This window comes from Chrysochloris asiatica, unplaced genomic scaffold (genome assembly GCF_000296735.1).
Source record: "Chrysochloris asiatica unplaced genomic scaffold, ChrAsi1.0 scaffold00289, whole genome shotgun sequence".
NCBI classification, from domain to species: Eukaryota; Metazoa; Chordata; class Mammalia; order Afrosoricida; family Chrysochloridae; genus Chrysochloris; species Chrysochloris asiatica.
The window spans coordinates 3,088,060-3,108,822 of record NW_006408807.1 but is presented as its reverse complement, the minus strand read 5'-3'; the positions used below and the strand labels follow the sequence as shown (position 1 = coordinate 3,108,822).

At 37.7% G+C, this 20,763-nt stretch overlaps 1 protein-coding gene and 1 pseudogene across 5 annotated transcripts in view; both read left to right on the top strand.

The window, feature by feature from the left end:
- Positions 1 to 20,763, top strand: part of MAPK8 (mitogen-activated protein kinase 8) — a 135,855-nt gene that overhangs the window by 90,249 nt on the left and 24,843 nt on the right. The window lies entirely within an intron of this gene.
- On the top strand, positions 2,054 to 5,280 carry LOC102838309 (annotated as a pseudogene).

Here is a 20,763-nt window from a genome sequence, read left to right as displayed (position 1 = left end):
GGTATTTCTCAAAAAATTGCAAGGTTTTCTCACCTGTTGGCTTTAGTTACCGTGACATCTTTATGGTCTTTTCTTGACCTTATGCAGGATGCTTTTTCTGTTCTTTGGTTCAGTGGTCCTTGTATTGGATTCATTTATCTTAAAATGTTGGGGAAGTACAGCCACAGATCTTCATCTATAGTGCCTATCAAGCAATTAATTGTTTTCTTGTATTGTAAGGATTTTTCTCTGTTTCTTGGCAGCATTTCCAGCATCACTAATACCACTTTATATGAGTTCCATGGTGTTAGTCAAAGTTTACGGTATTTGTGATAATTAAGGTTTAGTGTCAACTTTGCTGGACTTGTGTTCTCAGTGGTTTGGCAATTTAGACACTTTAGTAATTCCCTATGATGAAAGATCTAATGTAATGTAATCACTCCCCCTTCGGTGTGATCTGATGTGATCAGTCCTAATCTACTATAGTTATCCTATGTGTTGTAAATCTGTACTTCTTTGATGTTAATGATGCCAGATGCAATTTACAGGATTAGGTTGTATCTTGAGTCAATCTTTTTTTGAGATAAACAATAACAGGAGCACAGTGCATCTTTTGGGCCTGGGTTTCTTCCAGCCAAGACACATGGAGATCACCAACGAAGTGCTAACATGCTTCTTTTTAAAAGAGTCTCTGAGAATATGAACCAGGTCATTTTTAAGTCTTAATTGCCACCAGATATTCTGTCAGTAACTATTTTGACTATTTTTGTAACCATGTGACTTTGGACAAATAAGTTGACTCCTTATTTATTTTATCTGAAAATAGAGACAGAAGACATGTTATTAAAAGATAGGTGTCAGAGACTTCCAGGAAGATGGAGACTTAAACATATAGGCTATCATGACCCTCTTCAATAAACATATGAGAAACCAAATGAAACAGATATGATTGATAATTCTGGGACCCTGAGTTTCAAAGGAAAGGATTAAGTAGTGGATAGACTACTGACTGGAAGAAGAAACTGAATGAAAATGTGAACAAGGAAACAAATGGAACAATGAATGCTCAACTAACCTGCAGTATGACCGGTTTGAATTTTTCAAGCAGCATATTGATTAGAATTTTCTTGTTGTTAAGTGCGATCCTACATAAGATTTTCAAGTTGCTGCTGGTGGGTTTGAACTGTCAACCTGTAGTTAACAGTCTAGTGCTGATCCTACAGAGCCATACTAGGAGTCCTTGATTAAAGTAACAATCTGATAATCAGCTTTACTTGCCCAGGACTGCACCTACACCTGTACTGCAGACCTGAAAGCAAGTATGCCCATATTGCCCAGCCACACCAGCACCTCCAGCAGTCCCATTCATTGGGTGAGAGCCACTACCCACTCTTGCACCACCTGATCAATGATAAGACAGTAGCTAGCACCAGCCCTACCTTTACTCAGGTACTCTACATGAACAGTGAACAGCGCTGCGCACTTACACCCATCCTCTGTCATATTCACAAACAGAAAAGTGGTGGAAGCCTAAGTGCCACCAAGCTAGCTAGAAGAGTGTCATGCCCACCTCTCTTGGTTGGATACATCTATATATGTAAACAAAACTAAAAACAAATCCTGGACAAAATACACCAACTTACAATCACCTGTTCAGTACAGATATAACAATGCTACCGTGTCTTTGAGGCAACAACCTCAGTTCACACAAAGAAAGAAACAAGACAAAGTGGCTCAAACAAGTGATCACAATACCGAGTCTGAAAATCTTTGATAAAGTAATTGCATTGGAGCTAGCTGATCAGGAATTTGAAATAATTATGTTTAACCAAACCTTTACTGCCATCACTTAACAAGAACACAACAACTGCCATCAAGTCAGTTCTGACCCATAGATACCTTCAATGGATTGAGGGAAATTTCAAGAACAATGTAGACAAAATCAAGAAAAAACAAAGACAAGCTATAGAAGAATTCAGTAGAGCACCACAAGAACAAATATCAGTTCATTTTTCATGGCAGCAGTCTTGCAGTCTGTTTTTCTTCACCTAATTGGAACCTCTGCTGAGCAAACATGTCTAAGATACCTGCAGTTGGCATTGATCTTGGCACCACTTACTCCTGTGTGAGGAGGGTCTTCTAGCATGGGAAAGTGGAGATCATTGCAAGTAACCAGGAAATAGAACCACCCCAAGCTATGTCGCTTTTACTGACACCGAAAACAATCAAGTTGTGATGAATCCTATTAACACGGTTGTTGATGCCAAATGCTTGATTGAAAGATTTGATGATGCTATTGTCCAGTTTGTTATGAAGCATTGGCTCTTTAAAAAAAAACAACAACAAAAAAACAACTTTATTAAACAATAATGTTAAAATATGAAGCTATTGTTTCTTGGCATGTCCTCTAGGTCTATACACTTCTTTTTTTTCTTTTTTTTTTAAGTTTTTATTGTGAATTGAATGATAGTTCACATGAGGAAACATCAGTTTTTCATTCATCGTTTTATTACAATGATTACAGTCTCCAATGTGCATCATCATTCAACAGTATGTGCTTATACTCCCTCTGTTTTTTTGTATGGGGGAATGTACACAAAAACACTCAGGAATATATAATAATTTAAACAACCAAAGGGCACATTCTGCAAGCCTTCTTCCTGGCCTCCAGCACCTAGCTGCCAGCACCCAGCCTTTCTCTTTCCATGTGTCTAGAGTTCTCAGCTGCTCTGTTTCTCCATGTCCTCATCTGTGCCTCCATCTCTGGTGTCGCTGCTTCTCCAGAGAGAACCCCACATTATGCTCATGCTTGAAGTATTGGTTCTTCATGGTGGTGAATGATGCAGGCAGTTCCAAAGTCCAAGTAGAATATAAGGGAGAGACCAAAAGTTTCTATCCAGAGGAAGTGTCGTCTATGGTTCTAACAAAGATGAAGGAAATTGTATTCAACCTGTATGCTGAGCAAATAATCCGAAAAGCTGGATTATAGGAAGAAAAACGTGGCATCAGGATTGGAGGAAGACTCGTTAACAACCTGCGATATGCAGATAATACAACCTTGCTTGCTGAAAGTGAAGAGAACTTAAAACATTTACTGATGAAGATCAAAGAGCACAGCCGTCGATAGGGATTATAGCTCAATGTCAAGAAAACAAAAATCCTCACCACTGGACCAATAAACAACATTCTTATCAACGGAGAAAAGAATGAAGTTGGATCAACTATCAACACTCACAGAAATAGCAGTCGAGAAATCAAACGATGTATTGCATTAGGCAAATCTGCTGCACAAGACATTTTTTTAAAGTGTTGAAGAGCAAAGATGTCAGCTTGAGGACTAAGGTGCGCCTGACCCAAGCCATGGTGTTTTCAGTAACCTCACATGCATGTGAAAGCTGGACAGTGAATAAGGAAGACCGTAGAAGAATCGATGCCTTTGAGTTATGGTGTTGGAGGAGAATATTGAAAGTGCCATGGGCTACCAAAAGAACCAATAGATCTGTGTTGGAAGAAGTGCAGCCAGAGTGCTCCTTATAGGCCAACATAGCCAAACTTCGTCTCTCATACTTTGGACATATTGTCAGGAGAGACCAGTCGCTGGAAAAGGATATCATGTTTGGTAGGGTGGAGGGTCAGAGAAAAAGAGGAAGACTTCCAACGAGATGGATTGGCCAAGTGGGCAGCATCGATAGCAACAGTAGTGAGGTTGGCCCAGGATCGGGCAGTGTTTCATTTTGCTGTGCATAAGATTGCTAAGGGTCAGTACTGACTCGATGGCACCTGACAACAACAACAACAACAATCTTGGAAAGACTGTTACCAATGCTGTTATCACTGTACAAGCCTAATTTTACAACTCTCAGCATCAGGCTACCAAAGATGCTTGAAACATTGCTGCTTCAATGTAATTAGAGTCATCAATGAGCCATCTGCTACTGCTATTGCCTATGGCTTAGACAAAAAGTTTGGTGGTGAAAGAATTGTGGTGATCTTTGACTTAGGAGGAGGCACTTTTAACAATAGTCGTCACTATTAAAGATGAAAGTTTTGAGGTCATATATACAGTTGAGACATGAACTTACTTGGAGATGACTTTGACAATCAAATGATTAAACCATTTTATTGCTTAATTTAAGTAAAAGCATAAGAAGGACATTAGTGAGAATAAGAGGGCTGTCTGCTGCCTCTGAACTCTGCAAAGTGCACTCTCTCCTCTAGCACACAGGCCAGTACTGAGATTGATTCTCTGTATGAAGGTATGGACTTCTATACCTCCTTTATCCATGTCCGATTTGAAGAACTGAATGCTAACCTGTTCCATGGCCCCAGACCCGGTGGTGAAAGCTGTTAGGGATGCTAAACTAGACAAGTCACAGATCCATGGTATATTGCCCTGGTGAGTGGCTCTACCTATATTCCCAAGATTCAGAAACTTCTTCTGGATTTCTTCAGTGACAAAGAATTGAACAAGAGTATGAACCCTGATGAGACTTGCTTATGGTGCAGCTGTCCAGGCAGACACCTTATCTGGAGACAAGTCTGAAAATGTTCAACATTTGCTGCTTTTGGTATTGAAAGTCTTTCCCTTGGTATTGAAACTGTTGGTGGAGTCATGACTGTTCTCATCAAGTATAATACTACAACCATTCCTAGTAAGCAGACACAGACCTTGACAGTCTACTCTGATAACCATTCATTCAGGTTTATAAAAGGTAAGCATGCCATGACCAAGGATAACAACCTACTTGGCAAATTTGAATTTACTGTCACACCTCCTGCACCCTGTGGTTTTCCTCAGATTGAAGTCACTTTCAATAGTGATGCCAATGATATCTTCAGTATTTCTGCAGTGGAAAAGAAAAAAAGATTACCATCACTATTGACAGATGCCACTTAAGTAAAGAAGACATTGAATGTATGGCTCAGGAAGCTGAGAAGCTGAGAAGTACAACACTGAAGATGAGAAACAACAGTCTAAGGTGTCCTCTAAAAATTCACTTAAATTTTATGTATTTAACATGAAACCAACAGTTGAAGATGAAAAACTTCAAGGCAAGATCAATGATGGGACAGACATAACATTCTTGATAAATGTAGTGAAATAATCAACTGATTTAATAAGAACCAGACTTCAGAGAAAGAAGAATTGGAACATCAAAAGAATGAGCTAGTCAAAATCTGTACCCCCATCATTGCCATCCTGTGCCAGAGTGCTGGGGGCATGACTGGGGACTTTCCTAGTAGTAGAGCTCTCCATCTGGTGGTGCCTTCACTGGACCCACCATTGAAGAGGTTGATTAAGCCAGTATCTGAGCATACATATCTTAGCATTGTTCCACAATAAAACATTGAGGGACCCAAATTTGTGGCACATTCAATAGCAGTTTTTTTTTTTTAAATTGGAACTTGCTTGCTAAATTGCTGGGCATTCTCAATACTTGAATAGGAGTTATGAACATAGGGAAAGGAAGTAACATTGCACTTTATTAGCACTGTATTGTAAATGGAAAATGTAATGTCTTAAATAAAGTTGTATTTAAAATTGGCAACAACAACAAAAAAGAAAGAACACAAAATATAAGTGAAAAATTGTTGTTGTTGTTGTTAAGTGCTGTCAAGTGGGAAATAAAGTAAAATACATGGAAACAGAATAACACACGGCTTAAAAGTTTACTGGGTAGTAGAACAAATAAAAAGTGAAATTTTTAAATTCCTAGAAGCAAATGAGAATGAAAATACAATATACCAAAATCTTTGGAACACAGCAAAAGCATTGCTGAGGGGACAATTTATAGCAACAAATGCACACATCCAAAAAGAAGAAAGAACCCAAATCAACACATTAACACAACATCACCAACAATTAGAAAAAGACCAGCAAAGTAAACCTACACTCACCAGAAGACAAGAAGTAATAAGAATTAGAGCAGACATACATTAGATAGAAATAAAGAAAAACAGAAATCATCAACAAGAAACTGGTTCGTTGAAAGGATTAATAACATTGGTACACCACTGACAAATCTAACTAAAGAAAAGAGGGAGAAGACACAGATAACATTCATAAGAAACCACATGGATGATGTCACAACAGAACCAATGGATAGTAACAGAGTACTATGAAGAGTTGTACTCCAACAAATTTGAAAGTCTAGAGGGGATGGATACATTTTTAGAAAAACATGACCTACCTAAACTTACACAGAGTGAAATAGAAAACTTGAGCAGACCTATAACAAAAGAAGACATTGATCAGGTCATCAAAAATAGTCTAGGCAATAGTGACTTTTACCAAACATTCAGAAATGTACTGAAAGTATGCAAGGATATCACTTAAAAAGAAAGTGATAGACAAATATCTCTCATGAATATAGATAGGAAAAATTCTCATCAAAACCCTAGCCAGTGGAATTCAACAACATATTAAAAAACATACAGCACAACCAAGCAGGTTTCAGACCAGGGTTGCAAGGATGGTTCAATATTAGAAAAACAATCAAGAGAGTCCACAATATAAATTTAAGAAGGAAAAGAACCATATGATCATATTGATTGATGCAGAAAAGGCATTTGAAAGAATCCAGCATCTATTCCTGATTAAAAAAAAAAAAAAACACTCAGCATAGTGGGAATTGAAGGGACATTTTTCAACATAATTAAGACCATATATACAAAACCAACAGCTAGCATCACTCTGAACAGAGAGAAACTGAAAGCATTTCCTTTGTGAACAGGAACCAGAAAAGGATGCCCTTTATCACCACTCCTATTCAGTATTGTTCAACTAGAGATACAGAGCAAGAAAAAGAAATTAAAGGCATCCAAATTGGCAAAAAAAAAAAAAAAAAGTAAAACTCTACTTGCAGATGATATGATCCTATACATAGAAAATCCCAAAATCTTAACAAACAAACCTACTGGAACTCATTGGAAGATTCGGCAAAGTGGTAGGGTACTAGATCAACATATACAAATGACTTGGATTCCTCTATAATGATCAAGACAGCTTTAAAGAGGAAATTAAGGAAACAATACCATTTACACTAGCCACCCAAAGTATGAAATATTTAGGGATAAATCTAACCAGAGAAACAAAAGACCTATGTAAAGAAAAGTACAAAACATTACTATAAGAAAATGTCCAAGAAGACACAGCAAAAGATCTCAATACATGTCCAAAAAAAGAAAAGAGTTAACTGAAACAAATGAACTGGAGGCAAATGCTCAGAAAAAGGTGGAAGAAAATAAGAAGTCAGGAAAGTGCTATAAGAGCAATCAAACAAGATAGATACAGCATTAGAAACAATCCAAAACCTGCAAAAAACAAGTCCAGATGATTAAAAATAAAATATCAGAAATGGACAATACACTGAAAGGGCAAATAAGTAGAAGTGGAAGCCAGAGCCAGCAAACTAGAAGAAAATCTGTCAATATTGCTAAGATAGAAGAGCAAGCATTTAAAAAAAAGTTTCAAAAATCTGTAGAGTGTAAGGTTCATGTTGGATAACGTGATGTGGAATAACTTAAAAACTATTGGAATTCCAGAATAAGAAGAATCACAGTAGTCCACAAAGGAGATATTTGAAGAACTACTGGAAGAAAATTTCCCTAACTTATTGAAGGATGAGAAGATAAGCATTCAAGGATGAGAAGATAAGCATTCAAGAAGTTGAACGAATCCCAGGAAGGGTTGACCCCAAAAGAAAATCACCAAGACATATCATAATCAAGCTTTCCAAAATCAAAGACAAGGAGAGAATCCTAAAAGCAGCCAAGGAAAAGAGAAGTGTTACCTATAAAGGCAAGCAAATCAGATCAAACTCTGACTTCTCAGCAGAAACCATGCGGGCAAGAAGGCAATTGGGTGGCATATGTAAAACCCTAAAAGAAAAAAGCTGCCAACCAAGAATTGTCTATCCAGCAAAACTGTCAATCAAATATGATGATGCAGTCAAAATATTCCAGGATAAACAGAAGCTCAGAAATTTTGTCAGAGCCAATCCAGCACTTCAAAACATCCTAAAGGAAATTCTTTGGAATGAAAACCAACAAGAACAGACAACAACCAGAGATTGACAGAAGTGGCAACACCACCTGGAAGTCTGTCATCAGATAGCAGAGTTCAGAATAGAACAAAATTACAACAATGAATCCAGATTAATGTCAAAGGGGAAAATATAGGAACAGAGATCAGGATACAACAGGGAAATGCAGGGAAAACTTAATAGACTATAGGATAACTCCAAAGAAAATTAATACTTCACAATTTACCATGCAAATGGAGATCCAAGTAGAACAAGGAAACATTAACACTAAGAAGAAACTGACAAGAAAACATGAACTCAGCACAAGAAGGCATGCAGAACAAAGGAACAAACAGCACCACACACAAAAAAAATCATAATGACAGCAATTAAATAATACCTATAGATAATTACACTGAATATCAGTGGGTTAAATGCACCAGTGTAGAGACAGAGAGTGGCTGAATGGATAAGAAAACAAGACCCTTCAATATGCTACCTGCAAGCGACACATCTTACATACAAAGACAAAAACAGACTAAAGGTTAAAGGATGTAAAAAAACATACATACAGAGCTAAAAGCAATTGGAAAAAAAAAAAAAAAACCAAGCAGGAATGGCAATACTAATCTCTGATAAAATAAACTTTAAGGCAAAATCCACCATACTAGAACAGAAGAAAGAAATAGACAAATCTACAATTATATTGGGAGTTTAATATGATACTTTCAAAAAGGGAGAGAACAACCAGAACTAAACTCGACAAAGTTACAGAGGAACTAAGCAGCACAATCAATCAACGTCATAGTTATGAGCAGAGCATTCAAACCAACAACAGCACAATACACATTCTTTCACAGTGCACATGGAACATTCTCCAGAATTGACCATGTGTTAGGTCAAAAAACAAGCCTCCATAAATTTACAAACATCAAAATACTACAAAGCATCTTTTCAGACCACAATACCATAAAACTAGAAATCAATAATAAAAAAGATCAAGGAAATAAAGTTAAATGCATGGAAACTAAATAACACCTTGCTGAAAAGCTACTGGATAATAGAAGAAATTAAATATGAATTCAGAAAGTTCCTAGAAATGAACGAGAATGAAAACAAAACAATTCAAAATCTTTGGGACATGGCAAAAGCGGTAAATGCATACAACCAAAAAGAAGAAAGAACCAAAATTAACACATTAACTCAGCATCTCCAACAATTAGAAACAGACCAACAGAGGGAACCTACAGTCATCAAAAGGAAAGAAATAATAAAGATCAGAGCAGAAATAAATGAGATGGAAAACAGAAAACTATAGAAAGAATCAAAAGGACAAGAAGCTGATTCTTTGAAAGGATAAATAAAATTGACAAACCTAACAAAAGAAAAAAGGGAGAAGACACAAATAACACGCATTAAAAACCACATGGGTGATGTCACAACAGAACCAAAGGAAATCAAAACGATAACAGATTACTATGAAGAGTTACACTCCAACAAATTAGAAAACTTAAAAGAGATGGATACATTTTTAGATAAACTCGACCTACCTAAACTCACACAGAGTGAAGTAGAAGACTCGAACAAACCCATGACAAAGGAAGAAACTGATCAGGTCATAAAAAAAACTCCCAATCAAAACAGGTCCAGATGGCTTCACTGGTGAGTTCTACCAAACATTCAGGAAGAGCTGTCACCAATTCTACTCAAATTATTCCAGAATATAGAAGAGGATGGAAAACTTCCTAATATACTTAATGAAGCAAGCATAACCTTCATACCAAAACTAGGGAAGAACATCACTAAGAAAGAAAATTATAGACCAATATCTCTTATGAACATAGATGCAACAATTCTCAACAAAATCCAGCAGCACATCAAATAAATAATACATCATGACCAAAGTGAGATTCATTATTAGGGATGCAACGATGGTTCAACATTAGAAAAACAATCAATGTAATCCACCAATAAACCAGAAAAAACACATAACCATACCGATTGATGAAGAAAATTGTATTATATTATAATTATATTATATTGTTATATTGTTGATAATATCCAACATCCATTCCTAATAAAAACACTCAACAAAGTAGGAATTGAAGAGAAATTCCTCAACATAATTAAGAGTATATATACAAAACCAACAGCCTACATTACTTTTACTGGAGAGAAACTGAAAGCTTTCCCTCTGGGAACAGGAACCAGATTACGATGCCCTTTCTCACCACTCCCATTCAGTATTGTGCTCGGAAGTCTTAACCAGAGCTATACGGTAAGGTATGGAAATTGAAGACACCTGAATTGGCAAAGAGGAAGTAAAACTCTGAATTTGCAGACAATAAGATACTATACATAGAAAACCCCAAAGACTCAGTAAAAAAGCTACTAGACCTCATTGGGGGATTCAGCAAAGTGGCAGGGTATAAGATCAACATACAAAAATCAGTTGGTCGACGGAGAAGAGCCGAGAGGGACCCTACCCAGAGAAACAGAGAGATGCCTGAGATGGAGACAGAGATGATGACGTGGAGTAATGAAGTGGCTGGGGACTTTGGATCCAGAGAGGGAAAGGGACTGTGGGCTGAAAACTGGGGTCGGGGGGGCACTGAAGGGGAAGTGTAGGGGGTGGGTTTCTAGGATATACCCTTTGGTTGGCTGATGACGCATGGAGGGATTGGAACCATGGCAATGAGATGATATACGATGGAATGAATGTAAAACTAAAGTTCTCACATGTAAACTACCATATAATTCACAATAAAACACTAAAAAAAAAAATCAGTTGGATTCCTCTATAGTAACAATGACAGTGCTGGAAAGGACATTAGAAAAGCAATACCATTTACAATAGCCACCCAAAGGATGAAATATCTAGGAATACATGTAGCTAGAGAAACAAAGGACCTATACAAAGAAAACTACAACACACTACAAGAAACCAAAAGAGACAAAAATTGAAGAATATACCATGTTACTGGATAGTGAGACGTTGTTGTTGTTAGGTGCCATCGAGTCAGTACCAACTCATAGCGACCCTATGCACAGCAGAACGAAACACTGCATTATCCTGGGCCAAACTCACAATTGTTTCCACGCCGGGAGCATTGATGCTGCCACTTTTCCAATCCATCTCGCTGGGGGTCTTCATCTTTTTCTCTGACCCTCCACCTTACCAAACATCATATCCTTCTCCAGCGACTGGTCCCTCCCAACAGTATGTCAGAAGTATGAAAGACGAAGTTTGGCCATCTTGGCCTCCAAGGAGCGCTCTGGCTACACTTCTTCCAACACAGATCTATTGTTTTTTTGTTGTTTTTTTTTTTTTGGCAGCCCATGGCACTTTGAATATTCTCCAACACCGTAACTCAAAGGCATCAATTCTTCTACGGTCTTCTTTATTCACTGTTCAGCTTTCACATGCATATAAGGTTATCAAAAATACCATGGCTTGGGTCAGGCTCACCTTTGTCCTCAAGCTGACATCTTTGCTCTTCAACACTTTAAAAGGGTCTTGTGCAGAAGATTTGCCCAATGCAATACGTCATTTGATTTCCTGACTACTGCTTCCATGAGTGCCAATAGTTGATCCAAGAAGAATGAAGTCCTTGACAACGTCAGTCTTCTCTCCATTGATAAGAATGTTGTTTATTGGTCCAGTGGAGAGGATTTTTGTTTTCTTTACATTAAAATGCTGTCCATACGGAAAGCTGTGTGCTTTGATATTCATCAGTAAATATTTTAAGTCTTCTTCATTTTCAGCAAGCAAGATTGTATCACCTGCATATAGCAAGTTGCTAATGAGTTTTCCTCTAATCCTGATGCCACACTTTTCTTCATATAACCCAGCTTCTCGTATTATTTGCTCAGCATACAGGTTGAATAAGTATGGTGAAAGAATACAATTTGTTGCACACCTTTCTTAATTTTAAACGATTTAATGTTCCCGAGTTCTGTTCGAACAACTGCCTCTTGGTCCCCATGTACAGATTCTTCATGAGAACAATTAAGTGTTCTGGAATACTCATACTTTATAATGTTGTTCATAGCTTGTCATGATGCACACAATTAAAAGCCTTTGCATAGTCATTAAAGCACAGATAAACATCCTTCTGATATTCTCTGCTTTCAGCCAAGATCTATTGGACATTAGCAACTGTATCCCTCATTCCATGGCCTCTTCTGAATCCAGCATCTGCAGCCATTTCTGTATTACCTTTAGTAAAACTTTACTCGCATGGAATATCAAAGAGATTGTCTGATGATTTCCGCATTCCATTGTGTCACCTCTTGTTGGAATGGGCACAAATATAGATCTCTTCCAATTAGTCGGCCAGATAGTTGTCTTCCAAATTTCTTGGCATACATGAGTGAGTGCCTTTTGTGCCACCTCACTTTCCTGAACGATTTCAATTTTTATTCCATCAATTCCTGGTGCCTTGTTCTTTGCCAGTTCTTCAACGTACCTTGGACTTCCTCCTTCTGTATCATTGGCTCTTGGTCATTGCTACCTCTTGAAACAATTGGGCATCAACCATTTCCTTTTGGTACAGTGACTCTGTGTATTCCTTCCATTTTCTTTTGATGCTTTCTGCATCATTCAATAATTTTCCCAGAGAGTCCTTCAGTAGCGAAAGTCAAGGCTTGAATGTTTTCTTCATTTTCCCCAGCTTGAGAAATGCTAATTGTGTTCTTCCTTTTTGGTTTTCTGACTACAAATCTTTGCACATTTTGTTGTCATATTTGACTTTATCTTCTTGAGTAACCTTTGAAATTTTCTGTTCAGCAATTGTATTACCTCATTTCTTCCATTTCCTTTAGCATCTCTATGCTGGAGAGCAAGTTTCAGTGTCTCTTTTGACATCCATTTTGACCTTTACCTTCTTTTTTGTCTTTTTAATAACTTTTTGCTTTCTTCTTGCATGATGTTCTTAATGTCATCCTACAACTCTTCTGGTTTTCGGTCTTTAGTGTTTAATGTATCAAATCTGTTGTTGAGATGATCTCTAAATTCAGGTGGGATATATTCAAGGTCATATTTTGGCTCTCGTGGACTTGTTTTCATTATCTTCAGCTTCAGTTTGAATGTGCATATGAGCAATTGATGGCCTGTTCCACAATCTGCCCCTGGCCTTGTTTTGACTGATGATATGGAGCTTTTTCATCATTTCTTTCTGCAGATGTAGTCAATTTGATTTCTGTGTATTCCATCTGGCAAAGTCCATGTGTATACTCGTCTCTTATGCTGTCTAAAGAAAGGATTTGAAATGAACAAAGCATTGATTTTCCAGAATTCTATCATGCTATCTCCAGCATCATTTCTATTACCAATCATTGCATTCTAATCACCGGTAATGATCAATATATATTGATTGCATGTTTGATCAATTTCAAATTGGAGAAGTTGGTAGAATTCTTCAATTTTATCCTCAATGGCTTTAGTAATTGATACGTAAATTTGAATAATAGTGGTATTAACTGGTCTTCCCTGTAGGCACATGGATATTAACCTATCACAGACAGCAGCGTACCTCATGATTGATCTAGATATGTTCTTTTTGACAGTGAATGTAACACCATTCCTCTTCAATTTTCATTCCTGGCATAGTAAACCATGTGGTTGTCAGATTCAAAATGGCCAATACCAGTCCATTTCTGCTCACTAATGCCTAAGATATCCATGTTTATGTGTTCCATTTCACTTTTGGCAACTTCAAATTTATCCAGATTCATACTTTGTACATCCCATGTTCTGATTTTCAATGGATGTTTACAGCTTTTTCTCTTCATTTTGAGTTGTGGCATCAAAAGACTTCAACAAAAGATTAAAAAGGGAGGCCACAGAAATGGAAAAAATCTTTTGCAGTGACACATCAAACAAGGGACTAATTTCTCAATTATATAGGAACCTACGACACCTCTACATGAAAAGGACAAATAACCCAATTAAAAAATGGACACAGGACAGGAACAAACACTTCACCAAGGAGGAGATCTGGGCAGCCAACAAACATATAAAGCAATGTTCACGATCACTAGCCATTAGAGAGATACAAATCAAAACAACAATGAGATATCATCTCACACCAGCAATAAAAGCAAAGATAAAAAAAATAGAGGACAACAAATGCTGGTGAGGCTGTGTAGAGACTGGGGTTCTCTTACATTGCTGGTGGAATGCAAAATAGTCCAACCTCTGTGGCAAACAATATGGCGCTTGTCAGACGGTAGGAAATAGAGATACCTTACGATCCAGCAATCCCTCTACTTGGTATTTATCCACCAGAATTACGAGCCATAACACGAGTAGATATATGCACACCAATGTTCATAGCAGCACTATTTACAATACCAAAAAGATGGAGACATCCTAAGTACCCATCAGTGGAAGAATGGCTAAACACAATGGGATATTATGCTACCTTGAAGAATAACAAGGAAGCTGTAAGCCACCACATAACATGGATGAACCTTGAGGACATTATGCTGAATGAAATTAGTCACAAAAAGAGAAATACTGCATAGGACCATTGCTGTAAAATGTTAAGAAAATGTGCCCACACTAAGAGGGGGAAAAAGTTGTTGGTTACCGTGGTGTAAATGGTCAGGTGAGCCGAGAGAGGGGAAGTTGTAGCATAGGGTAGGGAATAGACACAGGATAGTTTGGTGCTGGGGAGGGATGCACACTAGAAGGGGAAGGAGAAAGGAAGAACACAGCAGATGGGAAAACAGTTAGGCAGGTTTACATGGGCTAAATAGGACAGAGGTAAATGATGATGTAAGCACAACCATGGAACAATAGGGCTAGGGGATACAAGAATTGAGCTATGGTTTGAATGGGTAAAAGTAGGGAAATGATGTTAAGATGCTTGTCTGTCCTTTGAATCTTGGTTTCCCTTACCTACTATTGCAAAATAGATACTTGAAGGGGAGAGAAAGGAATAGCCAGAAACATCACCATAGAAAGGTTGTAAGTCCTTCAGCCTATAACTGATTGGAATACCTAAAATAGGGCTAGAACTTTCCCAGTGAAGGAGGTTTCCTGCAGAGCCTTTGCATTACATAAGACCGTAGGTGGAATCCTGATCCCCATCCAGAATCTTCTGAGGTGGGAAATTTCTACTTGAAAGGATAAGCAGACTAGCCTGGAACAGTTAGAAGAACAGAAGATACTTCTTGAAAGAAAGACTAGCAGGAAAAATAAAAAAACAATAACAGCAGTCTGATTGACTACTACAAGAACAAGCAAGTTGTTCCCCCCTGGAGCTATCAAGGCATGTGGTTCCCTCAATGCAAAACCCTTTCCAAGACTAAAACTCAAGGTGAATACATGAACAGGCATATGGTCTTGCTACTGACCACGTTGGTCACCGATAAGAGGAAGTAGGGGAAAAACAGCAATGAAGTTGTGAGCTAAGTCTGACCACATTCAATAGACTCCTGTTAACCTGGATTGAGACCTGGTTGACCCGCCGTATGATAAGACCTGGGGACTCCTGGGCCCAGGGGCAGGGACATGGCCCCAGAGGACTAGAGCAGAGTGTGATGCATCCAGCTGATATGAAGTGAGGGTAGATGCACAAGGAAACCCACACTTGCAGATAGTGCCCATTTGTCCTGGCTTCAATGGCTAGATGATCATTCAATGGCTAGTTGATCACAACTAGAGGAAGAAAGAAGAGGAAAAAAGAGTAATCCACTACAATTAGATGAACTTAACCTATGCTTGTGGATGCAGTATGGCAAGGGAGCAAACAAATCTTTACAGTGAAGATCATTCCCACCCCCTTGGTAAACAGGATTGACAAGGATGGGTAACTTAGACATTGGCTACTCAAAATGGGGGGGCTATAAAGGCAAGAAATGACTGGCTTTCAGTTTTTCAATAGGGAACCTGGTTCCAGAGGGTACTTGGAAATGTAGAATCTCCACTGAGTTGTTTCCAATCAGCCTGGATGGGGCTGATGCAAGGTGATGGGGATAAGACTATTGTGGTTCAATAGGGAGTGATTGCTGTCAGGACTGACTGTGAGTGTTGGAAAGGTAAAGGTAGACATTTTGTAACGAAAGGAGGAGAGTGGCTGATTTTGCAGTTTAGGATCAGAGGTCCATGGAACCATCAAGGGAGAAAAACAATGTGTGGGACCCTATCCAAAGAAGCAGTGATGCCAGGGATGGAGGCTGAGATGATGAAGTGGAGAGAAGGAGTGGCTGGGGACTCTAATCTCAGGGAGGGAGAGGGACTGTGTGCTGGCAGCTGAGGACAGGCATGTGGGGTGTACTCTTTGGTTGTTTGATGATGCATGCAGGGGATTGTAATTATTGCAATGAAACGAAATATGATAGGATGAATGTAAAGATAATGGCCTATGTAAACTTTCACATAATTCACAATCAAAACTTAAAAAAATAAAGACTGTGCTTAGTTTCACAATGAGGGTGTTAAAGTAGAATCTCCATTCAATAGTTTTCACTTGCTTCTGGTGAAAGGGGAGGGAAAAAGATGGGGATAGGAATCTTTTCATTCAGTAGTAATTGTTATCATGACTGATTGTAATTGTCTCATTTATAAAGGTAAAAGATGTGAAACAAAAAGTGGGGAGCAGTTAATTTTTCATTCCAGAAACAGGCAACCCTAGAGCAGAGCATGGGACTCTTAACTATAAACATGGCTACAGCAAAGACAGTGGAAGAGGTAATGGCATATATTTATAGAGAGAGAGTGCAGTTGAGGACTCTAGACCCATGGAATAAGAAAGGTTGTGTGCCTATGGGCAGGAGGCTGGATCACAGAATGTGCCCTGTGGTCATTTAAACAAATAAATATTTTCTGTATGTTTTGGAGTCCTGGTGTGGCACTGTGGGCTAATACATCAGACTGCAAATTTGTTTGAACTGCAAGGTCAGTGGTTCAAGCTCACCAACTGCTCCTTGGAAACCCTATACAGAGTTATTATGGGTCGGAATTGACTACGGCACTTAACAACAACAAGTGTTAAAGGATGGTGGATGGAGGGGATTATAATCATTGCAATAAAACAAAATATGGTTGAGTGTAAAACTGATGATCTTCCTTGTAAACTGTCATTCAATTCACAGTAAAAGCCTTTTAAAAATGCTATAAAGCATCTTATAAGATCACAATACTTTAAAATTAGATTTCAATAATAGGAAGATCAAGGGGAAAAAAAGCAAATACATGGAAATTGCATAAATACTCTGCTTAAAAACTACTGAGTAACAGAAAAAAATGGAAATTAAAGAATCAAAGAATAATGTAAACATATTAAAACCTTTGGGACCCAACAAAAGCAGTGCTCAAAGGGCAATTTATAGCTATTAATCCGCACAGCAAAAAAGAGGAAGGAACCAAAATCAATACCATTAATCCAACATCTTCAACAATTAGAAAAGCAGAACTGTAAAATAAGCCTACAGTCACCTGAAAAAAAGAAATAATAATGAACATTAGTATATAAAGGAATGAAACAGAAAAACCATAAAATCAGCAATAATAGAAGTTGGTTCTTTAAAAGCATTAATAAAGTTGACATACCACTGGCAAATCTAACTAATGAAAAGGTATAAGTTGCAAATAACACAAATAAGAAATTAAAGATCATCACAACCATTGAAAGATAAAGCGTAATAACTGAATACTAAGAAAAAATGTACTCCAACAAATTTGAAAATGTAGGAGAAATGAACAAATTTCTGCCTAACATGAACTGAAGTAGAAAATTTGAATGGATCCATCATAAAATAAATTGACCAGGACATTAAAAATATTTCTATCAAAACAGGTCCAAGCCTAGATGACTTCACTGTTTAATTCTACCAAACATTCAGAGAAAAACTGACAGTTTCTACTCAAAGTATTCCAGAGTACAGGAAAGGATTATAAATATGCCTGAATTTGTTTTATGAAGTGAGAATAACCCTGATATCAAAACTAGGCACACATCACTAAAAAAAGAATATTATAAACCAGTATCCCTCATGACTGTAGACATATAGGAGACCTCATGCTTCCTGATCTCAAAGCCTACTTATACAATAGTATAAAATACAGTCTGGTACTGGTACAGTGATAGACACGTAGAACAATGGAACAGAACTGAGAACTCAGAAGTAACCGTATCCACCTGTGGATAGCTGATCTTTGACAAAGGGCTGAAATGCATTAAATGGGGGATACTCTCTTTAATAAATGGAACTGACAATGCTGGATATTTGTAGAAAAATGAAACAGGACCCTTATCACACATCATATATAAAAATAAACTCAAGATAGATAAAAAATATAAATGTAAAACTTAGAACTATAAAGATCATTGAAAAACTAGGTACAAACTTAGGAGCACAGTTCATGGCATGAATGCATTATTAAAATACACTATCATCAGAAGACAAACAAGATGACTGGGACTTCCTAAATAGTAGTAGACACTTGTGTGCTTCAAATTTTCATCAAAAGCGAATAAAGGCCCATAAACTTGGGAAAATGTTTGGCAATGACACATCTTTCAGAAAGGAAACAAAATTCTTAAATTCATAGAAAGTTTCAACACCTCAACAAGAAAAAGACAAATAATCAAATTTAAAAACTGGCAGTGGAAATGAACAGATACTTCACCAAAGAAATCATTCTGGCATGCAACAAACATGAAGAAATACTTGTGATTGTTGGCCATTTGTTGTTGTTGTTAAGCGCTGTCTAGTCTGTTCCAACTCAACAATCCTATAAAGGGTTTCTGAGGTGTGACTGGTGGGTTTGAATCACTCCCCTCACGGTTAGTAGTCCATAGTTTATCTTACAATGCCACACCAGAATTCCAATTAGTCAGAGTTGTTTTTCAGTGCCCAAGTAGCCATTGTTAAGTACCTTTGTGTCGGTTCTGACCCATACCGACCCTGCATAGTGTTTCTGAGGAGCATCTGGTGAGATTGAACTGCTAACCTTGAGGTTCAAACCGACGTTGCAGTCCAGTGCATTAACCCACAGCACCACACCAGGAGAGGTACAAATCAAAACCAATGAGATGATATCTCACCCCAATGTTAATGTTGTTAGGTGTCGTTGAGTTGTTTCCGACTCAGTGCACTAGCCAGCCTTGTGCCATCCTTACAATCTTTGTTAAGCTTGAGCCAATGCTGCTGCCACTATGTCAGTCCATCTCATTGGGGGAGGTCTTCCTCATTTTCTCTGACCTTCCACGTTACCAAGTACAATGACTTTGTGCAGTGACTGGTCTCTCCTGATACTATGTCCATCATGGCGTCTAAGCATTCAGTTTTACTTCTTCGATTCAGATTTATTTGCTCTTTTAGCATCCATGGTACTTCTAGTATTCTCAAACACGATAACCCAAATACATCAATTCTTTTATGGTTATCCTTGTTCATTGTCCAACTTTCACATGTATATGAAATAATTGAAAATACCATGACTTCTGTTGGGCGTACCTTACTGCTCAAACTGACATCTTTCCTCTTGAACACTCTTAAAGAGGTTTTGTGCAGCAGATTTGCCTAGTGTAATACATGGTTTGATTTCTTGAGTGCTGCTTCCATGAGTTGATTGTGGATCCAAGCAAAATGAAGTCTTTGACAATTTCAATCTTGTCTATATTTATCATTGCATTATTTATTGATCCACTGGTGAAATTCTTCTTTTCTTTACATTGAGGAGCAACCCATACTGAAGGCTGTGTTCCTTGATCTTCATCAGTATTTTAAGTGCTCTTCACTTTCAGCAAACAGGGTTGTATTATTTGCATACTACAAGTTATTAATGAATCATATCAATCCTGTCGCTACATTCTTCTTGTAATACAGTTTCTCAGCTTATTTGGGCAATGTACAGATTTGGTGAAAGAATACAACCCTGGCATATGGTTTTCCTGATTTTAAAATCTTGGAGTCCTGTTATTCTATTCTAACAACTGCTTCTTGGCTATGTACAGGTTCCTCATGAGTACAATTAAGTGCTCGGGATACTTATTCTCTGCACTGTTGCCCATTGCTTGTCATAATTCATAGTCAGAAGCCATTATTTAGTCAATAAAGCACATCTTTCTTGTTTTCTCTACTTTTAGCCCAGATCCATCTAATGTTAACAATGATATCCCTTGTTCCAAACCCTCCTATGAATCTGGCATGAACTTTCAGTATACTGTTGCAGCCATTTTTGAATGATCTTTAGCAAAATTTTACCTGCATGAAATATTAAATATATTATCTGATGATTTCCGTGTTCCATTGGGTCACCTCTCTTTGGAATGGGCAGAAATATGGATCTCTTCCAATCAGTTAACCAAGTAACTATCTTCCAAATTTCCTGCCATGGATGAGTAAGTACCTCCAGTGCTGCATCAATTTATTGAAAGATGTCAGTTTGTATTCCATCAATTGCCAGGACCTTTTTCTTTGCTAGTGCCTTCAGTACAGCTTGGAATTCTTTCTTCAGTACCGTTAGCTCTTGATCTTATGCTGTCTCTTGAAATGGTTGATCACCTCCCATTTGTTTTGGTTACAATGACGCTGTGTATTCCTTCCATTTTATTTTGATGTTTTTGGCTTTGGTCAATATTTTGCCCATGGAATCCTTCAGTATTTCAAGTCAAGGCTTGATTTTTTTTTTTTTTTTTTTTTTTTTTTTTTTTCAGCTTGAGAAATGCTGAGTGTGTTCTTCCCTTTTAGTTTTCTAACTCAGGTCTTTACACATTTCCTCATAATAATTTAACTTTGTCTTCTC